The following is a 19,530-nucleotide window of genomic DNA, read 5'->3' as shown; positions in this document are numbered from 1 at the left end:
CGAAACAACATCAGTCGTTGACTTATGTGGACTTCATGTGGAATGGGTATTTATATTAAGCTGTACCAAGTCAAGCCTGATGTCGTTTCTGCTTAGAATGGTGCGTTGACGTATAAAAAACGGATTTATGAAGAAATGTCAATATTGCCAAAAATTTAGTTATGTTGTTTCTGAAAAGACCGATTCAATTAGTCTCATGACAACTCACGATATCAATAATCAAAAGGTATTCGTAAATACTTAGTACAACACCCTGTACATAAATAGATAAATAATGCATAAATCTGCAGCGGAATCAAATTATTTTTGTATAATATTTATCGCCAGTGTTCGTCTAATAAATAACATTAAATATTGCTGATTTCATACAACAATTACATCGTGTCCGGCAGGCTCAATTTGGGGGATTGCAATTTGTAGCAGATGCAAAGTGGTCTACCGCACGTCAACAAATTTATTAGCCAGAATTCTACTTCAACGTTTCAATTAACTTTGATAGAAATTCATCATCAAAATTTCCAACTTTGGCGTTTAATAATTTTAAACGGGCAATTTAGATAAGCAAGTTTTATCTGATTCAGTTAATGAATAGAATCCCGAGAGAAGATGTAAACTAACAATAACTTAACCAATTAAAAAGAATTGACGTTTCCATTAAACTTAAGACATCAGTCTCATTGTTTAACATATCTATAAATACCTTTCTTTTTTATCACTTGCCTGTATTTCAATTCTACTGTAAGCTATATTTTGTTCAACAGATTCCAAAGGAATTTAATTCAATCATTAAGAATGAGTCTCTTTGTTTGTAAGTCCCGTTGTTCTGTGCCTGTGTGTAAGAAGAATTAATTTGTTTGTTTATATAGTTTTGGTAAATCTAAAGGAGGTAAATAAAACATTGTTGTTGAAATAAAAAATAATTTGAAAAAGTCACAAAAAAAAGGGGTGGGAACTATTTTCCCCTTGTAGGTGAGAAATTAATTACCCTTGTACAGTTTGTGAAACAATTTATTTAAATAAAAAATACAAAAATCCATATATGAGAGACAAAACTAATTTACATCTCAACTACAGCAGTGTGAAATGATTTAAAACATTTTTTTGGGCATAAAGCTACTCGACAAAAACTACATAAATATAATGTTAGTTCGTATTTCTTCTTTTTTGTTGAGGAAATCTTCATCTTGTAGAATTTTTTTAAACATCTTGTAAATATGTTCCTACATTTATCAGCCGAATTTCGTCTAGAACACCTAAGTTTCCCGTTTTTTTTATTTTTAAATGTCAGAGATCGAGATGCCTTTACTATAAAGTCACCTATGAGAGCTCTTCGCTCTTTCAAGGCGAAGCCCAAAATCCTCGTGGGAAGAATTTTTTTAAACATGAATTCTTATATACATAATATATGTATGCATTAATCACACTTGTACGTAAAAGAAAGAAGAACACTCTTCATTTACGATTTTCAAGACTTCCTAGTTATGGGATATGATGCCCTAAAGTAGTCAAAGTGGCCAACCCCTCCCATGTTTAGTGTATCATCTGCAATAACTTTTGGACTCAAACAATAGAATTCATTCTTTCAAATTTTTTTATTTTTGGTTTGCTTTTTCTTTATGAAATCGGGTAAACCTTTGCGATTAGGTTTGACTTTACCTATAATATAAACTGTTGAGCACATTATTCTTTCAACAGTATACAACTTGTAAAAATGTTATCAAAAATAACTAAAGATTTGTGTGGTATATCTTGGCATAATTCAGTTACAACCTTATATCCCAAGCCATCATTTTCAATACCTTCAGTTTTTTCAGTGTAGATAAAACTGGTACAGATACCCAATTGTAGCATCATACTTTGCCCAAATTGTATAACCACGCATAATTGGCTTCTTGGACATATCTTGTTTGATAGAACTAGGTTCTTTAAATTTCACCATACATTTATCAATAGAAAATCGACTTCCAGGATTGGCTTGTTCTTTGAAAATTTTATTTAGTCTATCCATAAATGGTCTTATCTTATACAGTATATCAAAGTTAGGTGAATCTCTATCTGCTGCTGCTAAATTGTCATTTAGATGGATATTTTCTATTAATTTTTTTAACCTCGTTAGTGTAAAAGCTTTAAAGATAAAAAGATTATTGTTGAGTATTATAAAGAGTGCAATCATATTAAAATAAAAACACCTAGCAACGCCCTTATTTCTTCTTGTCTAGTGTTTTTGTGATTTTTGCTGTCTTTTTGTATAACATATAAATTCGTTTAAGCAACAATTAGATCACAAGGGAATAAATTCTCAAAATAAAATATTGGTTGACTTTTATATTATAGGTGAATTGAACATTTGACTGTAAAACAGACTCAAATTTTGGTGTTTCTGGAACATCTGTTTCAGAGGTCCATTGTCCAGTAAAATTAGTTAGCGTATTCACTAAACTCTGTTTCACCAAGACACTTTGATTTTCTTGTGGGTCATTCTCAAATTTTCTAACAGTTGTGGTATTTACATTAACAGATGTAGAAGGAACAGCTTCATCAGCTTCACCAAGCAATTGCCAAATTCTGATATCAATAATATCTCTATCAGATTTACGGCAAACAGAGGTAGATAAGGATGGTATGAAAATGATATCATCATCATCAGAGTCGAGATCAACATCAGACCAATCATCTTCTAAAGCAGCGAGGAGTTCACGATCTAATACTCCTCTTCTTGAAGAGGATCAAAAATACAATGGCTTTGTACTTACCAGAATTTTTGGAGCCGATTTGGAGCGATCTATGGGAGACCCAAAATAAAGCTGGACAAATCTTGAGAGAGGTCAAACATCCTCATATCCTTGTTCAGACTCCAATTTGTTCTCTTTGACTGCCGCACTAACGAATTTTCGATGAAAAAATCCAGACTCAAACGATTAAATCTACTGCTCTGTTAGCTGGTCCACCGAGGAGTGACCTTATCCTCAAAACGGATAACATAAACGGAAAGATCGCTGTTTATTTTCTGCGTAAATTTCCAATAGGCGGACTCAAAATTAATCGAAAGTGCAATTTGTATTATTATAAATAGACTTGTTAATATTATCAATCTCATAGACACAAACACATTAAGAATTTTTTTTGGTGTTTTATTATATACGGGATGAAACGAAAATGCTACTACAAGTCAGGATGGCGAATTAGGTGAACTGCAAAATGTACTGGACGCCATTGGATGATGTTAAGAATAACCTTTTATTCCGATAAAATATTTTATAATACAGTTTACTCTAAAAAAAGGGCAATCGATCACTTAAGAATACCAGATCTGATAATCTAATGTTGGTTGGAACCCAAAATACCTGAAACGTGGCAAAGAGCATACTGATTTATTAATGAAAGTCTTTCTTCTTATGGTGCCTATCTGTTACGGATGTTGGACACTAACATGGCTATTCTGATTTTGTTGACTGCTGCCCTGAAAAGTCCGGTAGTGGTTAAGTTAAATCATTTTCGCAGGTTATGCAGTCAGGATATTCTTCTTCGTCCTGGACCTCTTTTCCCATGCACTTTATCTTGAAGTAGTCTTGAAAGTCTGTAGAAAATAAAAATTATTTATAAAATTAGGTAAAAATATAAATTTTTAACTGTTCATTTTCTTCCAGATTAAACTACAAATTGAGTCGCCCTCTAGAGGTAAGTGATTATACAAAAATTTAGGACTTTTTTTTGTCATCACTTATGTATAATATTAATAATATTGTATGGCACTTTTGCCGAGGAGATCTGTATCATAGAGAATTGCATCTTTAACCCTATTTTAAATAGCAATGGTTGATGCACACTAACACAGCTTTACGTGCCCTCCGATATACATTAACATATTGACTTAATGATTTATTGATGATCCATCAGCATTATGTTGTTTTCAACTTTCAGCACCAGTTTAAACCAAGTAAAAAAAAACAGTGTTGGATATCACAAAAAAAATAAGTTAGTATCTTAGTACTGTAGTAGTCAGTAAGTATTCACCTAAAAATATGCAAACTAAAATACCGGAGAAGAGGAAATATGTGCAGAACTTATAAAATATGGTGAGGAGGCACTATACAGAAAGATTAATGAACTAATACAGAATATATGGAACAAAGAAATAATGTCCAAATAGTGCGAAAATGGAAGAAGTGAATTATAGTAACAATCCCAAATCAAGGAGACCATAGAATATGCCAAAACTACCGAACATACACTAAAACAAGTGATAGAGAAAACATACGAGTACGACGGAGAAACACATAAACTTTTCCTATACTTTAAACAGGCATTTGACAAACTAAACAGAAGTAAAATAATCCAAGACTTACTTCTTCTAAATGTGCCTATCTTCTAGAGATGTTGAAGACCACATTGACCCATCTTATTCTATTCACAGTAGCTTGAAATATTCAGTTGACGTTAAACTAGTCTACTTCCTAAGATTAGGCAGCCAGGATATACACCTACGTCCAGAGCCTCTCCCACCCTCAATCTTGCCCTGTATAATCAACTGTAGGAGTCGGTATTTATCATTACGGGTGATGTGGACGAAGTAAGCCAATTTTCTGTTATTTACGGTGTTGATAATTTCTTTGTCTTTTCTTAGCTTCTTCTTCTTCTTTGGGTGCCATGTCCGTATTCAGACGTTGGTCGTCATCATGTTTACAATTTCCTGAAACCTTTCTCTGTCGGCTGCTGCGCGAAATAATTCTTCTACTGTGGAACCACACCATTGTCTAATATTACGCAGCCATGAAAGTTTCTTTCGACCAATCCATCTCTTTCCTTTCACTTTTCCTTGTATTATAAGGCGAAGTAGATGGTATTTAGGTCCTCTAATTATTTGGCCGAAGTATTCTGTTTTTCTCCTCTTTATGGTGTTTATGAGCAGACGTTCTGAATTGATCATTTGAAGAATATCTTCATTGGAAGTGTGCGAAACCCACGATATCTTTAGGATTCGTCTATAGCACCACAATTCGAATGCTTCTAACTTGTTTAGCATTGTGGTTTTTAACGTCCATGTCAGACAACCATACAATAGGATGGACCACACAAAACATTTCAGGACCTTCTTATGAATATTCACCGACAGGTTTCTGTTGCATAAAACTGGTTTCCAGGTCATAAAAGCCTTACGTGATATTTCGATCCTGGTTATTATCTCTTCATTAGAGTCACAATTTACATTTAACCAGCTTAGCCTCTGGAGAATAGTTATATTACTTGTGTGGTGTATATATGAGACTCTCAACACACGTCGGCAGCACCACATTTCAAATGCCTCTAACCGTTTATGGCATCTTCTGTAAGGCTACAGCTTTGTACTCCATAGAGGAGGACACTAAAGACGTAACATCTAAGAATTCTTATGCTTATATTGATACTTAAAGATAAGTTGCAAAGAATCTTCTTAAGGCTGTTAAAAGAGCTTCTGGCTTTTTCAATACGAGTTTTATTTCGTAGCTGTGATCCCAAGCATCCTTATTATTGCAGCTCAAATAGCATATTTTTTCCATTCTTTCTAACGGTGTATCGTCCATTGTAATTTGGGCGTTTATGTTGGTGTTTTTAATAATAATCATTAGTTTTGTCTTCTTGCAATTAAGTTTTAGGCCGTATTTGTTACATGTTTCTATAATGTTATCCATCATCCTTTGGAGCTCCTGCGTACTATCTTCCAGCAACACTGTATCGTCTGCATATCTAATATTGTCTATAAGTTGACCATTTACAGCAATTCAATCTTCTGATTCGTCCAAGACCGCTCTAAAGATGTTTTCAGAGTATATGTTAAATAATGCCGGTGACAATATACGAGTACAACTCTGTATAAATCCTTTTTCGACTGTTCCGATCTCGGACAGTTTATTTTCTAATCGATTAGTTTTCCATGTGGGACTTTATCAAATGCCTTCTCGAAATCCATGAAACATGCATACACATGGCAGTTGAAATCCTTGGCTCTCTGTATTAGAACTTGCAAACTAAAAAGTGCTACCCTCTTTTCGAGTCCTGCTCTGAAGTCAAATTGAACTTCACTCAGGTGTTCTAATTTGGTGTATATGCGCGAGTGAATGACAGTAAAGAGTACTTTAAGTACATGGCTCATCAAACTAATTAATCTATGTTCTTCACATTTTCTAGCGTTGGCTTTTTTAGGAAGTGAAATGAATATTAATAGTAGCCAGTTTTTTGGTAAATAACCAGTCTCGTAGATGTTATTAAATAGCTTCTTAAGAGTTGTGATTTAGTGTGCCTCTAATAGCTTCAAAATTTCACCATGCACCTTATCAGGTCGTGGTGATTTCTCATCTTTAATCCGCTTAATGGCCATAGTGACTTCTTCGTTTGCTATTTATGGACCGTATGGATTGTTTATTTCAATTAGATTTCGTGCTGCATCTTCAACTAATTCTTGCATATATTCTTTCCATAGTTGTAATTTATCTTCAATGGTAGTGAAAATTTGGCCTTCAATGTCTACAACTATGCATGTATTGCTTCGTTTTCTAATGTTCTGTACTTCTTAAATTTTTTTGTGCATATGAAAATCGTCATATTTGCATTGTAATATTTCAATTTCCGTACATTTCTCCGTGAGCCATGCTTCTTTTGCTCCTTTTATCTCCTTCAGTCTAGTCTTATGCAACTTTTTGTATTCGTTGTCATTTTTACCTTTTAATTTTCTTCGCTCTTCCATCATCTACAATATTTGATCTACCATCCATTCTTGCGTCTTTTCTATTTTTGATTTTAAATATTCATGCAAAATTGTGGTAATATATGTCTTCATTTCGTTCCACTGTTCTTCTATGTCTCTAGTAGTGTCTTCAACTATTTCCACAAAATTCTTATTAATATCTGTTTTTACTTTTTTCTGGATGTCATTTTTTTTTAATAGTCTAGGGCCTCATTTTCTTATGAATTATTTTGAGTCGTATTTTGATATTTGCAACCAATAGACTATGATCTGAGAAGACATTTTTGCTTGGATATGTTTTTGTTGAGGGGATAGAATTTCTAAACCTTTCGTTTATGTTGATAAAATCAATTTGGTTCCTTATGATTTATCCTGGAGTATCACCGGGTGCCTTCCATGTATAAAGCCTTCTTGGGTGTAATTTAAAACGTGTATTCATTACAACCATACTTGACAGAATTGGATCAGTAATTATTTTTTCGTTTCTTATGTCAAGACCATATGACCTCACGAGATTCTCGACTGCACTTTGTCCGATTTTGGCATTAAAATCGCCCATGATCATAGTAAGTTCATGTTTTTTGGTCGGTTTTAGAGAGTCTTCTAGAGTCTGATAGAAATTTTTTATTTCCTCTTCAGGTGAGACTTATAAGAGAGTAATATTTATTCCAAATAAAATTACAAGATTGAAAGAAATGACAATGAAAATTTTCACAAGCAATAATAGACACCGGAAGAGGAAGAACAGAAATATTTCAAATAAAAAATGGAGTAAGACACGGAGATGCGCCCTCATCGGTACTTTTTATTGTATTACTAGACAAAATAATAAGAAAGCTGTCAAATTCAGGAACTATAAAGAAGAATGCAGTACAAATACCGATAAAAGAGCATTAAAGAACAAGAAAACAAAGCTAAACTGAGAGAACTGGATATAAATGAAAATACAACAAAATATATAAACGTAAGCAAAAAAAAAGAAGACAAAAATGACAGAATTGACAATAGATGCATATAGTTTCGAAGAGGTTGAAACATTCAAATATTTGGGAGTAATAGTCAACAGTAGAAATGAAAGTGTAGACATGAAAAGAAGTATTCAAGCGGGAAACACAGCGATTTATAGAACGAAAAAAATGTTCGGAGATAAAAAAATCAACCGAAACACAAAAATGAAAATCTACAAAACAACCATAAGACCACTAGTAGTATATGCTGCAGAAAAATTTATATTAACAGCAAGAGAAGAAGAGCAATCTAAAGTTTTTGATAGGAAAATTACCAGAAAAATATTGGGACCAAAAAGGGAAAACAAAGAGAATGCAAGACAATGGATGAATCACGAAATACAAGAATAAATGGGTCAAGAGTACATAGTTAGAGCAATAAAAGCACAAATAATTAGATGGTATGGACACATAATGAGAAGATTTAAGTGCAATTCGTTAAGAGTTATAACGGAATGGACACCACTACCACCAGGTAAAAGAACCAGAGGCAGACCTTAACTGAGATGGAGACAACAAGTAGAAGAAGACTTAAGGAGCGTAAAAATTAGAAATATAGAAAAGACAATCAAAGAGAAAAGAATGAAGAAAAGTAGTGGAAACAGCGAAGTCACACCAGAAACTCAAAGCTATCTAACCATAGCCTTAGCTCATTTTGTTGATGACAATTTTTGATGATTGTTGTCAATGTGTTTTGTTAAATGTGATGTTGAATTTTTTTTGCACATTATTAACAAAAATCATTTTTTTCTGCAAATTATTGACAAAAGTCGTACATATTCATGCATATATAGTTTATATTTGAGTATGCATATTTGCCTAATCTGTTGATGACAGAAGAGATCATGAAAATAAGGGATTTATGTAAAACAAAAACATAACAGGTTTATTATACATAAAAAGACTAAAGAATTAGCAGAACTATAAAACCAAATATATCCAATGCACTATGCGGCAGATACAGCAAAATAGTAACTAAAGAAATCATAAATTACAAGCAAACTTTTATTCCATCCTCGTATTATTTACAAATTTCTTTCATCAATGTATTTTTAGTGAATCAAATAATATAGATGATAAGAAAGTTGTAAATAACATTTTAGTATCTTCGACAAAATATGAATTCCACCAAAGCTTTCCCGGTATAGAATTTTTCTATTGATTCCACCTTAATCATTTCGTACTAGAATAAAAGTGTATAAACGTTATCGCCCGAAAAAGCTCTACTTTCTTTTATGCCTAAACTTCTCAATTTTATGGAAAGTTCACCTAAAAAATATTTATGTCCGTCTAGTACGTGCCAAGACAGACCTTTTGACGTAATTTAGAAATAGGACAGGAAAAAAAGGTCATTTACATGGACGACTGCCTGCTGCAATATATCTCTGTCAAACGATATTGGTGGAACAGGATCACCTTATGGGAATATAAACCGGTCGCTCGGACTTTCAGCGACTTTATTTTTAGGCGAGTCGTATTCAAAGCCATTACCCAAACGCGATTTTATGTTATCTGTCGTTACTTTTTGGATAAAATGTGTTTTTACAACAAAGAAAGCTTCGGTCAACTTACAGTTATTTTTAAATTGTACCGATTCGAAAAGCTACGAAAATTTAAAAAAACGCAATCTATTTTTCTACCCATTACATTCCTTAAACTCATTAATTCTTTTGTCCAGCTTTCTAATATTCTCTAGAAATAAAATCACTCGAAGAAATGAAAATAATGGCAGAAAATAGAAAAGAATGATAGAGATAAGTGAATGGAAACTAAAATATTAACCTAAATCTGACACTCTGATAGGGTAAAAGAAAGGGGAGAACGAAATAATTTTTATACTTTATTTAACTGCAACAAATGCATTTAATTTTTTAACACTTTATAAAGTTACAATAGTACTATACATAAAAAAAGAACAAATAATTTACACTTTTATTCAGAGTAACTGTTTAAAAATCCAACTTAATAATACTCAAAAACATCCTCTGATATATAGGGGGGTCCTGTGCTTCACAGTTGTATTCTGACGTTACAAGTATTTAATTTACCTTTGCCTTTAGGACCTCAAATTCAAACTATATGAAATGATTAACAATTTCAAGTTTTCACTATCATATTGAAGGAAAAAGGCGACGAATTTCTTGGCCTCCAATAAGAATTTCGTTTAATATGACAAAAACAGTATTGTTTCGTACAGCTGTCAATAACAGGCGAATTGCTGTAATTATTGCTAACATCTGTAAAGGATAGGTACCCTAAAAATAAGAAGGAAGTAAGAATGACGTTGTTCTGAACTATTCAAACTACTTCTAATAAAACTCCCAAACTCTAAAAAAAACCAAGAAATCTTCATTGTATTATTTTAAATTTAACAATATTTTCTGTTCAGATGAATAGCAGAATCACCATTTGGTTCTCCGTATATAACAGCATAAATAATTCCATAATCTGTGTAATATTCACCACTTTTGTCTGTTTAAATAACAAAAATTTCAGTATAAAACTTTTAGTAAATGTTGTCTCATTTTTGGCGGATGCGCTGGGAAAGTTACTTAGTGTTAATGTTAATATGGAAAATGGTAATGTGTCAAGGAAAATAGTCAAGTAAACGGTATTTTAAATGTAAAAAATAGAACAAATATTTATTTTTAATTCACATGACGGAATTTTTAAGAAAGATTTGAAGTAGGGTGAAGTTTATAGTATATCAAAATTTTATGAGTGAGAAGATATAAAAGTGCAAAGCCATGAATGACCACGTGGTTGAATTTTATTATTATTTTACATGTACCATAAAATATATGTAATAAACACCCTAAATTTTATATTAACCGCCTCATATTCCCGTAAATATTTATTTTCGAAACTATTATTAAATATTTACACACGCTGCAAAAGTTAGTATTCAATCGTGATGTTTTATAATTATGCAAATTTCGTCATTACCGCTAAATAACAAACAAGCCGAATAAATAATATATTAAATATAAATAGGAAAATAATTAGCAATTCTGTCTGTACGACAATACTTGTTCAAGCCCATGCAATTTTGTGTAAACATTTTAATTATCGGTGCACTATTGGAATTTACCACTATTATCCTAAAATGGGTTAATTTTGTAACAGAACACATTCACTTATATTAAACGATAGAGATTGAGTCCGGTTTAGTAGACGGTTACTTTATCACTGCTCTAAGAGTTTCGAAGTCGCTAAGCGATTGTAAAAGGACGTTCTAGATCATTGTCTGGCATTTTTGAAGGCTTTATAGATCATCTTTTTACCGATTATGAAAAGATCATGACCTAGCGGCCATTTTCTGGTAAATGAGAAAAGACTAAGTCTTGTTTATTTTGTTATCTAAGTCTTGAGACTCTGATGCACAGCTTTCGTATTATCGTTTTAAAGGAGTTTCTTAATAATGTTCTATAACTATTTTCTTGTGGCATTTTAAAGTAATTACTATATAAATGGGAATAAGCCACAATTAAAGGTTAAAGTAAGTTTCAATTTCCACTTCGAAAGTCTTTCTCAAAATACTAACATTAAACTTACTTAAACCTTTAACTGAGACTTATTCCCATTTAATTAGTGATTGTTGTAAAGGAGATCTCGATTTATTAAGTTTTTGAGACCTTGCAACTTTTGTAAGCTTTTTATTGTCCATTCTTCTGATGTAGTCTCTTCAATCACTACGTTTTTGTCTAGCCCATCTTACGATATCCTGGACGCCGGATTGTTCTCACTCATTGAACTCATTTATTTTTTGGTCCCTAAGAGTGTATCTAACAATTGATCTGAGCATTCTCATTTCAGTTGTCCTTAGGAGCTTTTTAGTTGTAGCTGTTTCCGCTCTAGTCTCTGAACTCATAACTCATAGGTCATTAGTGGTGCTTGTTTCTCCAGATAATGCCATGTAGGTATTTAGGTATTATTCCTGCTTTGTTAGTTCGTGCTTTGAATTCCTCTTCCAAGTTTCTGCTACTGGTAATGTTAACTTCTAGTTATTTGAAGTTCATAACTCTCTTAACACTTTTGTTATTTGCTGCTAGTTTACATCTCTTAGGTTCTCTGTTAATTATAAGTGCCCAATGGTAAAGTATCTACAAGAGTTGGAATCTACAAATGGAGTGAGGTAGGGTTGTATACTTTACACTATACACTCACTTATAAATATCTTTTGTAAAAGGTGTGTGCAATATTTTCGTAATTATTAAATAGTCCTTGGCCATCATCTGGTGATTATGAGAGAGTTATAGGCCACTGTTTGGCGTTTCTAAAAGAGTAATTCATCATCTTCTGCTATTTGTAAAAGTGTGATAAGGGTATCACGAAAGAGTTTTTGACTATTCTCTATCACTTCTTGTTCAAGTGCCATCTCCGCGGCGGAGGTCGACAGTCATCATAGCTATTCGGACTTTTGAGACGGCTGCTCTGAACAGTTTATTTGATGTACATCCGTACCACTCTCTTGAGTTGCGCAGCCATGACATTCTACGCCTCCCTATGCTTCTCCTTCCTTGGATCTTTCCCTGCATAATCAGTTGGAGCAAGGTGTATTTCTCTTCACGTGTAATATGTCCGAGATATTCCAATTTTCTTGTTTTCTCTATCACTTAGGAACTGTGAAAGATTTATACATTATCATCTTGTATATTATCATATCTTCTATTTTAAAAAAGTTATAGATAAAGCTTTGAAGTGTGAACAGAAATATAAGTTTTCAAGTTTTAAATTGTAAAAAGTTATAGGGCATCGGCTGTCATCTAGAGACTGTGAAAGATTTTTCGTCTATTAGCATGTACTCTATTTGATCAATTATCCTAAAAGTTTAATGATTGTAACATATATAATTTGTTATCTTTCGATTGTGAAAGATTAAAGCATATAAAAAACACACTAAAAAGAAGCACAACAGAATATTATTTATACACAATTTATTACTAAAATATGTACATGTAATAAATACAAAAAACTTACAATTATATTATTTATAGATTTTAAACAAGCATTTAACAGAGTAAAAAATAAGAAACGATTTAAATAACTTGAAGAACTAGGAATGCAAAACAATGATTAGAATGATAATATCTCAATGTTTTAGTACTAGTTAAAATAGATTTTCTGGTGGTTGTAAAAGAGTAGAAGACTATCGCAGCATTTTTAAAAATTATTGAAATATAGTGACATAATGAAGGCAACGAAAAAATAATTAATACCAAGAAATATAAAATATTTGTAAAAATAACGAAAAAGTATTTAGCATAAACAAATTCGAAGTAAAATGGGGACATATATACGAGAATTCAATGTATACAAAATATCTACAAAGATCAACAAAAGAGCCGATTTTTAAAACTGAAAATTGTTGTTTAGCTTTCGTTTATAAACTTAAAATAATAGTAATAGAAAAACAAATACACAAGCGACCAGGAATTAAACGTTTTACAAAGGATATTGTTGGTTAATATCAATGCGGATTTACTGTTGGAAAGTCAACTACACATCAAGTTCAAGCAGATAGGCAGATTCTAGAAAAGTCACTAGAATATAACATAGATACACACCATCTCTTCGTCGACTTTAGAGCAGCCTATGACAGTGTGAAAAGAACTGCATTATATAATGCAATAATAGACATTGGAATCCCACCTAAATTAGTTAAGTTGACCCAAATAACAATGCAAAATGTTAGCTCATGCGTTAGAATTGAAGGAGACAACTCTACGTTCTTATTAATCATGGTCTAAGACAGGGGGATGCGTTGGCGTATCTCCTCTTTAATATTGCCTTAGAAAAGGCAATCATACAATTAAATATTAAAGTGAATGGAACTATTTGTAATAAATTTGTAATAAATCGACGCAAATTCTCGCATTCGTTGGCGATATTGTTATAGTGAACAGAAGTATGAGAGGCATGGTGCAGTGTTTTATAAGGCTTGTGGACGCGTCAAGTGAATTAAGACTTGTGGTAAACGAGGGAAAAATCAAATATATGTTGGTTTCTAAAAACCCCCGAAATATCCAACAGAAAATTCAAATTAACAAACATACCTTTGAGTAAGTCAAAGAATTCACATATCTTGGATCGCTAGTAAACGCAACAAATACGACAAGCGACGAAATAAAAAGACGCATAGCAATAGCAAGCAAAATATACATCACCTGTTGACAATCAATGTTAACGTGATAGAACAAGTAGAAAACAGGGAAAGATTCAAGGAAGAAGATCTGTTGGCCGAAGGCAGAACCCATGGTTGAAGAATCTACGTGATTGGTATCAATTCAGATCGATTAATTTGTTTAAAGCAGCAAGCTCAAAAATAAAAATAGCCATTATGATTGCCAACATTCGTAGGGAGACGGCACTCTAAGAAGAAGAATAGCAAGCAGAACTGTTCACGGTCTTCAGAAACATTTAAAAAATTAAAAATATAAAACGTGTAGTAAAGCTCAATATATACAAGACCTTAATAAGACCGGTTTTAATATATGGGGCTGAAACGTGGACATAATCTCAAAATGATGAAAGACTTGTTGGTATTTTTATGAGAAAAATTCTTAGAAAGATTATTGGGGCCGTTAATGAAAATGGGCCATGGCGTCGAAGATACAACTTTGAACTTTATCAGTTATACACCGATCCAGATATTGTGAAATTTGTTAAAGTGCAGAGATTTAGATGGGCTGGATACATTACTAAGATATCAGATCACCAATACACGAAGAGAATAATATTTTCAAAACAGGAGGACACAAGAAGCAGATGACGAGGATTCTAAGGTCAGAAGATGGAGATAAGTGGCCAGGAATCGACAAGAGGGGCGACTTCTTTGTGAGCAAGCCAAGATCCACAACGGATTGTCGAGCCACTTATAATGAAGATGAAGCGATCATATATTATATGAAGCAGAATAATTCAGATTTAAAATAAATCAAAAAGAGACAAAATATATATGTGGTTACGGGACATACGGGACATACAGTGTGGCGCACCGAAAACGAAACAGAGGCATTTACTGGCAGATGATTCCTTTTTTGAAAAAACGCTCGGACCCGTCGATTTTGTTTTCGAGGGGGGCACAAAATTGGCATAAAATCACTTTAACATTTGCAGCTTCTTAAGCGGGGGTGGCATCATCCCTAAAATCTTAAATGAAAAGGGGGTCGAATGATCCATTATTTGAAAGGTCTTTCAACTCCCTTTATAATGATGTAAAATTCATGTATTCAATTCAGTAGTTTTGGAGATTTATTGATTTAAAGTTTAAAGTAGACTTTAACAGGTACATCAAATTAGTTTGTACTTCTTTTAGAAGAAATTTGAGTAAAAGCATTTTCTTGATAAGTAAATGCTTTTATTTACTACGCCCATGGTTTATTAATAATAAAAATAGCAATTGAAGTGTCCTTTGTGACAAAAAAAGTTGTTTCTTGAAGAAAGATAAGTAGAGAATGCCACGTACTTATTTTAAATAGGAAATAGTACATTAGTTTGCGATTGATTTGACCAATCTTTGTTGTTAAAATATCATTTATTGCTTTATACATAAATTAACCATGGTATATTCCACGGCAGAAAGGGTTGAAATTATTGAAATATTTTTCGGAAATAAACAGTGCGCTAATAGAACAGCACAAATTTTTAATGAGCGACATGAGAACAATAATGTGCACCGAAAATATGTTCTAGAACTTGTAGCTAAATTTCGGGAAACTGGATCAGTCGCCAATAAAAAACGTAATATTGAAAATCCTATAAGGAACGAAGCAACAGAAGTGGGGGTTTTAGGGTAAGTTATTGTAGATCCTACATTAAGTACCCGCAAATTGCAAACTTCGTGTGGTGTTAGTCGACGTACTATCCAACGGATTCTAAAGGCCCATAATTTTCATCCGTATAAAATTCACCTTGTACAAGAACTTAATGAAGACGATTTTGATAAGCGATTAGAATTTTGTGAAGTTATGAGTGAACGAATTACAAGCGATGAACAATTTTTATTTAACATTTGCTTTTCCGACGAATGTTCCTTTTTTTTAAATGGCGAAGTAAATCGTCATAATTATCGATATTGGTCGGACTCTAATCCCAGAATTTACCATGAGGTACACACACAGCAGCCACAAAAATTAAATGTTTGGGCTGGCATTTTTGGCGATCATTTGGTTGGTCCTTTTTTCTTACCTGGAAATTTGACTGGTGAAATGTATTTGGAATTACTGCAAAATGCCATAGATCCTGCGCTAACAGATATGATTGAAAATCAGAATGATGGTCGATACGTTGAGAATATGTTGATGTTCCAACAGGATGGTGCCCCACCACATTACGCATTAAGAGTTCGGCATTATTTAGATCAGACCTTTCCAGGTCAATGGATTGGTAGAAGAGGTGCCATTGAATGGCCCCCAAGATCGCCAGATTTATCACCTTTGGATTTCTTTTTGTGGGGTTACTTAAAAAGCAAAATCTATGCTACGCAGCCAACATCCTTAGAAGATTTACGACAAAGAATTGTGAATGAGTGCCATCAAATTACTCCTCAAATATTGCAAAATGTCCGGCAACGTTTTCAGCAAAATCTTTATGATTGCATGGAAAGTAATGGTGGTCATTTTCAACATTTACTCGGCTGACAGGTCAGTTCATTCTTTATTTTTTAACAACTTTGCTGCTATGTATTGATGTCCTCTTACGATGATGTATTTAAACTTTAAATCAATAAATCTCCAAAACTACTGATCTGAAGTACATGAATTTTACATCATTGTAAAGGGAGTTGAAAGACCTTTTAAATGATGGATCATTCGACCCCCCTTTCCATTTAAGATTTTAGGGATGGTGCCACCCCCGCTTAGGGAGCTGCAAATGTTAATGTGATTTTATGCCAATTTTGTTTCCCCCTCGATAACAAAATGGATTTTTCAAAAAAGGAATCATCTGCTAGTAAATGCATCTGTTTCGTTTTCGGTGCGCCACCCTGTATACAACAGTACACATCTAGCAAAGACCAAATTGTAATATACGTATTTTGTCACTGCTTCAGAAAAACTTCTCACAATTCCACCTCTATTAACAACTCTTTTTGTCCAGTTTGGTGCAGTATAGTTTTGCAGTGCTTTACATATTTGATGTTAAATAAAAAATTCATGTTTACAATGACGTCGACAATGTTTAAACGCGTTAATGGTTTCTCGTTTTGGGGGCCTAATGGTCGACGATGATGTGTACGGAGTGTGAAATTTGAATGAAAATTAGGCGCTGAAAAAATATTCAGACCTGGGCTCTGTTAACCAAAAGTCTATTTTTTGGCGAAACGAGTGGTGTTTTTTCTTCGTATTTACTCGTTAAAATTAGTTCATTATTGGATATTTGCTTTACATGAACGACAAAACAAAATTAACGTGGTACAATCTGATTTGTAGCATTGCAGTTGTTTTTCATGCGATGGATATTTCTTTGTTTTTTATTTTATGTGTTTAATTAACGGATTTTAAGTATTTTTTCACAAGTTTTGGTAAATTTTCGTAATTTTTATTCAGCTGTTTATTACTTTATATCATTCACTTCATTTTTTTGAGCCTTATCTCTATCAATCTCATATCTTTCTCAACCCGCAATCTCTCTTTCAAGTTTCCATCAATTTAATGGCACTACAGCCCAAGGACCTTTGTATAAAGGACCTTGGTCCTATATAAATAATATTATTTTAATTAGAATTTTTATCAATTGGAACATTGGAGCGCACTTAATTATTAACAGATTGTGCTAATTTCAAAATATTTGAATTGCACTACAAATTCAAACTTGCACAATCAGTAACATTGATGTTATTTTGAACTAAATAATGAGAGTCATAGCGTCACATTTCGACGTTATATAATCGTAAACAGACCAGCAATAGAGGCAGTCGGTCATTCAGTTATCGCTCGTATTTCAGTTCAGTTGGTGTATTGTAATATGAGACGTAAACATTTATAATTAATATATTAAGTAATGTTATCTATAATATGTCCATGTGTATATAAATAATCAATAACTCAATCACATCTTAACTTATATTCAATATCCTCTCCAACTATCAAGATATAGTTGTGCAGCGAAATCAATTTATACATTGGCGATAGAATGAGATGAAATAAATTATTTTACCAAGGTTTCCAAATAAGTATCAAGATATATCTATGAATTCTTCGATTAAGACAACAGTCGCGCATTACCTGGCAACAGCAATGGTCAACCACCGAAGAAGCAGTTCCAGTTCCAGAAAACCGGTACATCAAGAGAAGACTACGCAATGGTCCAAATACTACGCCGGGAAAATCCGCGAAACGGGTCGCAAAACAACTTACACGTATATCAACGGACGCAAAAAACGAGAACGTTATTACGCTATCAACGGGTTGCGAATTTGGACGCGTGGACTACCAGAAACAAACTAAGATGAGAAATTTTATGTTTAAAGGTATAATGTAAGGTACCAAAACCAGCAATCAACGCAACGAAAATGAACGGGCCAGCCGGTCGATTATTCCTAGAACCGGAAAATATAATAGATGACAAGAGAATATCGACACTAGGTGCTGTACTAGAAGCTTCTCGACGCAGGATTCGCGTCGAAATGCGCAAGTGCACACTCAACATAGGTAAACTCAACACGCACACACACAAACCTCACATACACACACACTCAATCCCCAAATTATACACTTACAATTTAAACAAATCAACATAAATTTATACACTCATTATTTACACATTTTACACACAATCATACAATTACCATTTACACATTTCATATAGACAATAATTATACTCGCACACATACCGCACAAACATGCCACGAACACGATCAAAAGCACGAAAACAAAAAGAACCACCCAAACCATCAGACCCAAACACAGATATAGAAACACAATCCACATCACCGCACACATCACATATATCACTATAGGTGGACACGAACCAAGAACAGAACAGGAATGGGGACAGACTTTGACAAAACTCTGCCTCCAAAATCCTGAGTCAAGTCAAAAACATATTACACAACACATGCTGACAAGACATACCTCACACATCAACCATACTACACCTACACACACTACACCAACACACTCACTCCAAAAAAAACACAACACATGCAAACAAAATTTTTATCACACTAATCAAAAAAAAAACTTTTTCAGTTCAAGAAAATTTTTCCTCATCCTCAAAAACCACAACTTCCTTGGAGACATCCCCTGTAACCTAGAAATGGAACCATCCAAAAACCAAGCCATCCTCTACACAACAGGTTTTATTCCCAACATAAGAGAATGCGAAGAGGATCTACAAGCCATCACAGATCACAGTCATATAATCCGCAAAACCCACAGAATACAGAGACACAAACAACACAACACCAAAATTACTCACCACATTAAATAAAACACAAAGAAATACGCACACAGAACAACACATTTCTATCCCATCCACATCTAAAACATCCATTCGTTATCAAGATTCTCTACTCAAAAACCCTCTTACCTACGAACCCCTATAATCACAAAACACAATCTCACCAACACACACTTAACCAACAGCATCACCCATACACATACCCATACACTCACTCAACACACTACAACAAACAACACCTACGTAACCACAAACAACCAACACATAACCGACAACACAAAACACACAAAAATCACCACACATCACCCAAAATTACAGAATCGAGGACATTGCCCAGACAAACACCATTCTATCGACTTATCAAATATAATAATCTAATCCCAGATTTAGACTCAATAA

At 33.4% G+C, this 19,530-nt stretch overlaps 1 protein-coding gene across 9 annotated transcripts in view; it reads left to right on the top strand.

Annotated features, from left to right (window-relative positions):
* The window catches only part of kek3 (leucine-rich repeat, immunoglobulin-like domain-containing kekkon 3 protein), a 680,415-nt gene that overhangs the window by 299,383 nt on the left and 361,502 nt on the right, over positions 1-19,530 (top strand). For 8 of the 9 annotated variants that reach the window (XM_072545351.1, XM_072545349.1, XM_072545352.1 and 5 more), the window contains one exon: positions 3,648-3,678. The exons of the other annotated variant lie outside the window; for it this stretch is intronic. The gene's annotated coding sequence lies outside the window, so the exon portion shown is untranslated. The remainder of the gene's footprint in view (positions 1-3,647; positions 3,679-19,530) is intronic. 9 annotated transcript variants of the gene reach the window in all.

Source organism: Diabrotica undecimpunctata, chromosome 9 (assembly GCF_040954645.1).
Source record: "Diabrotica undecimpunctata isolate CICGRU chromosome 9, icDiaUnde3, whole genome shotgun sequence".
In the NCBI taxonomy this organism is placed as follows: Eukaryota; Metazoa; Arthropoda; class Insecta; order Coleoptera; family Chrysomelidae; genus Diabrotica; species Diabrotica undecimpunctata.
Note: the sequence above shows the minus strand (reverse complement) of the source record. Positions and strands in the feature narration are given on the sequence as shown.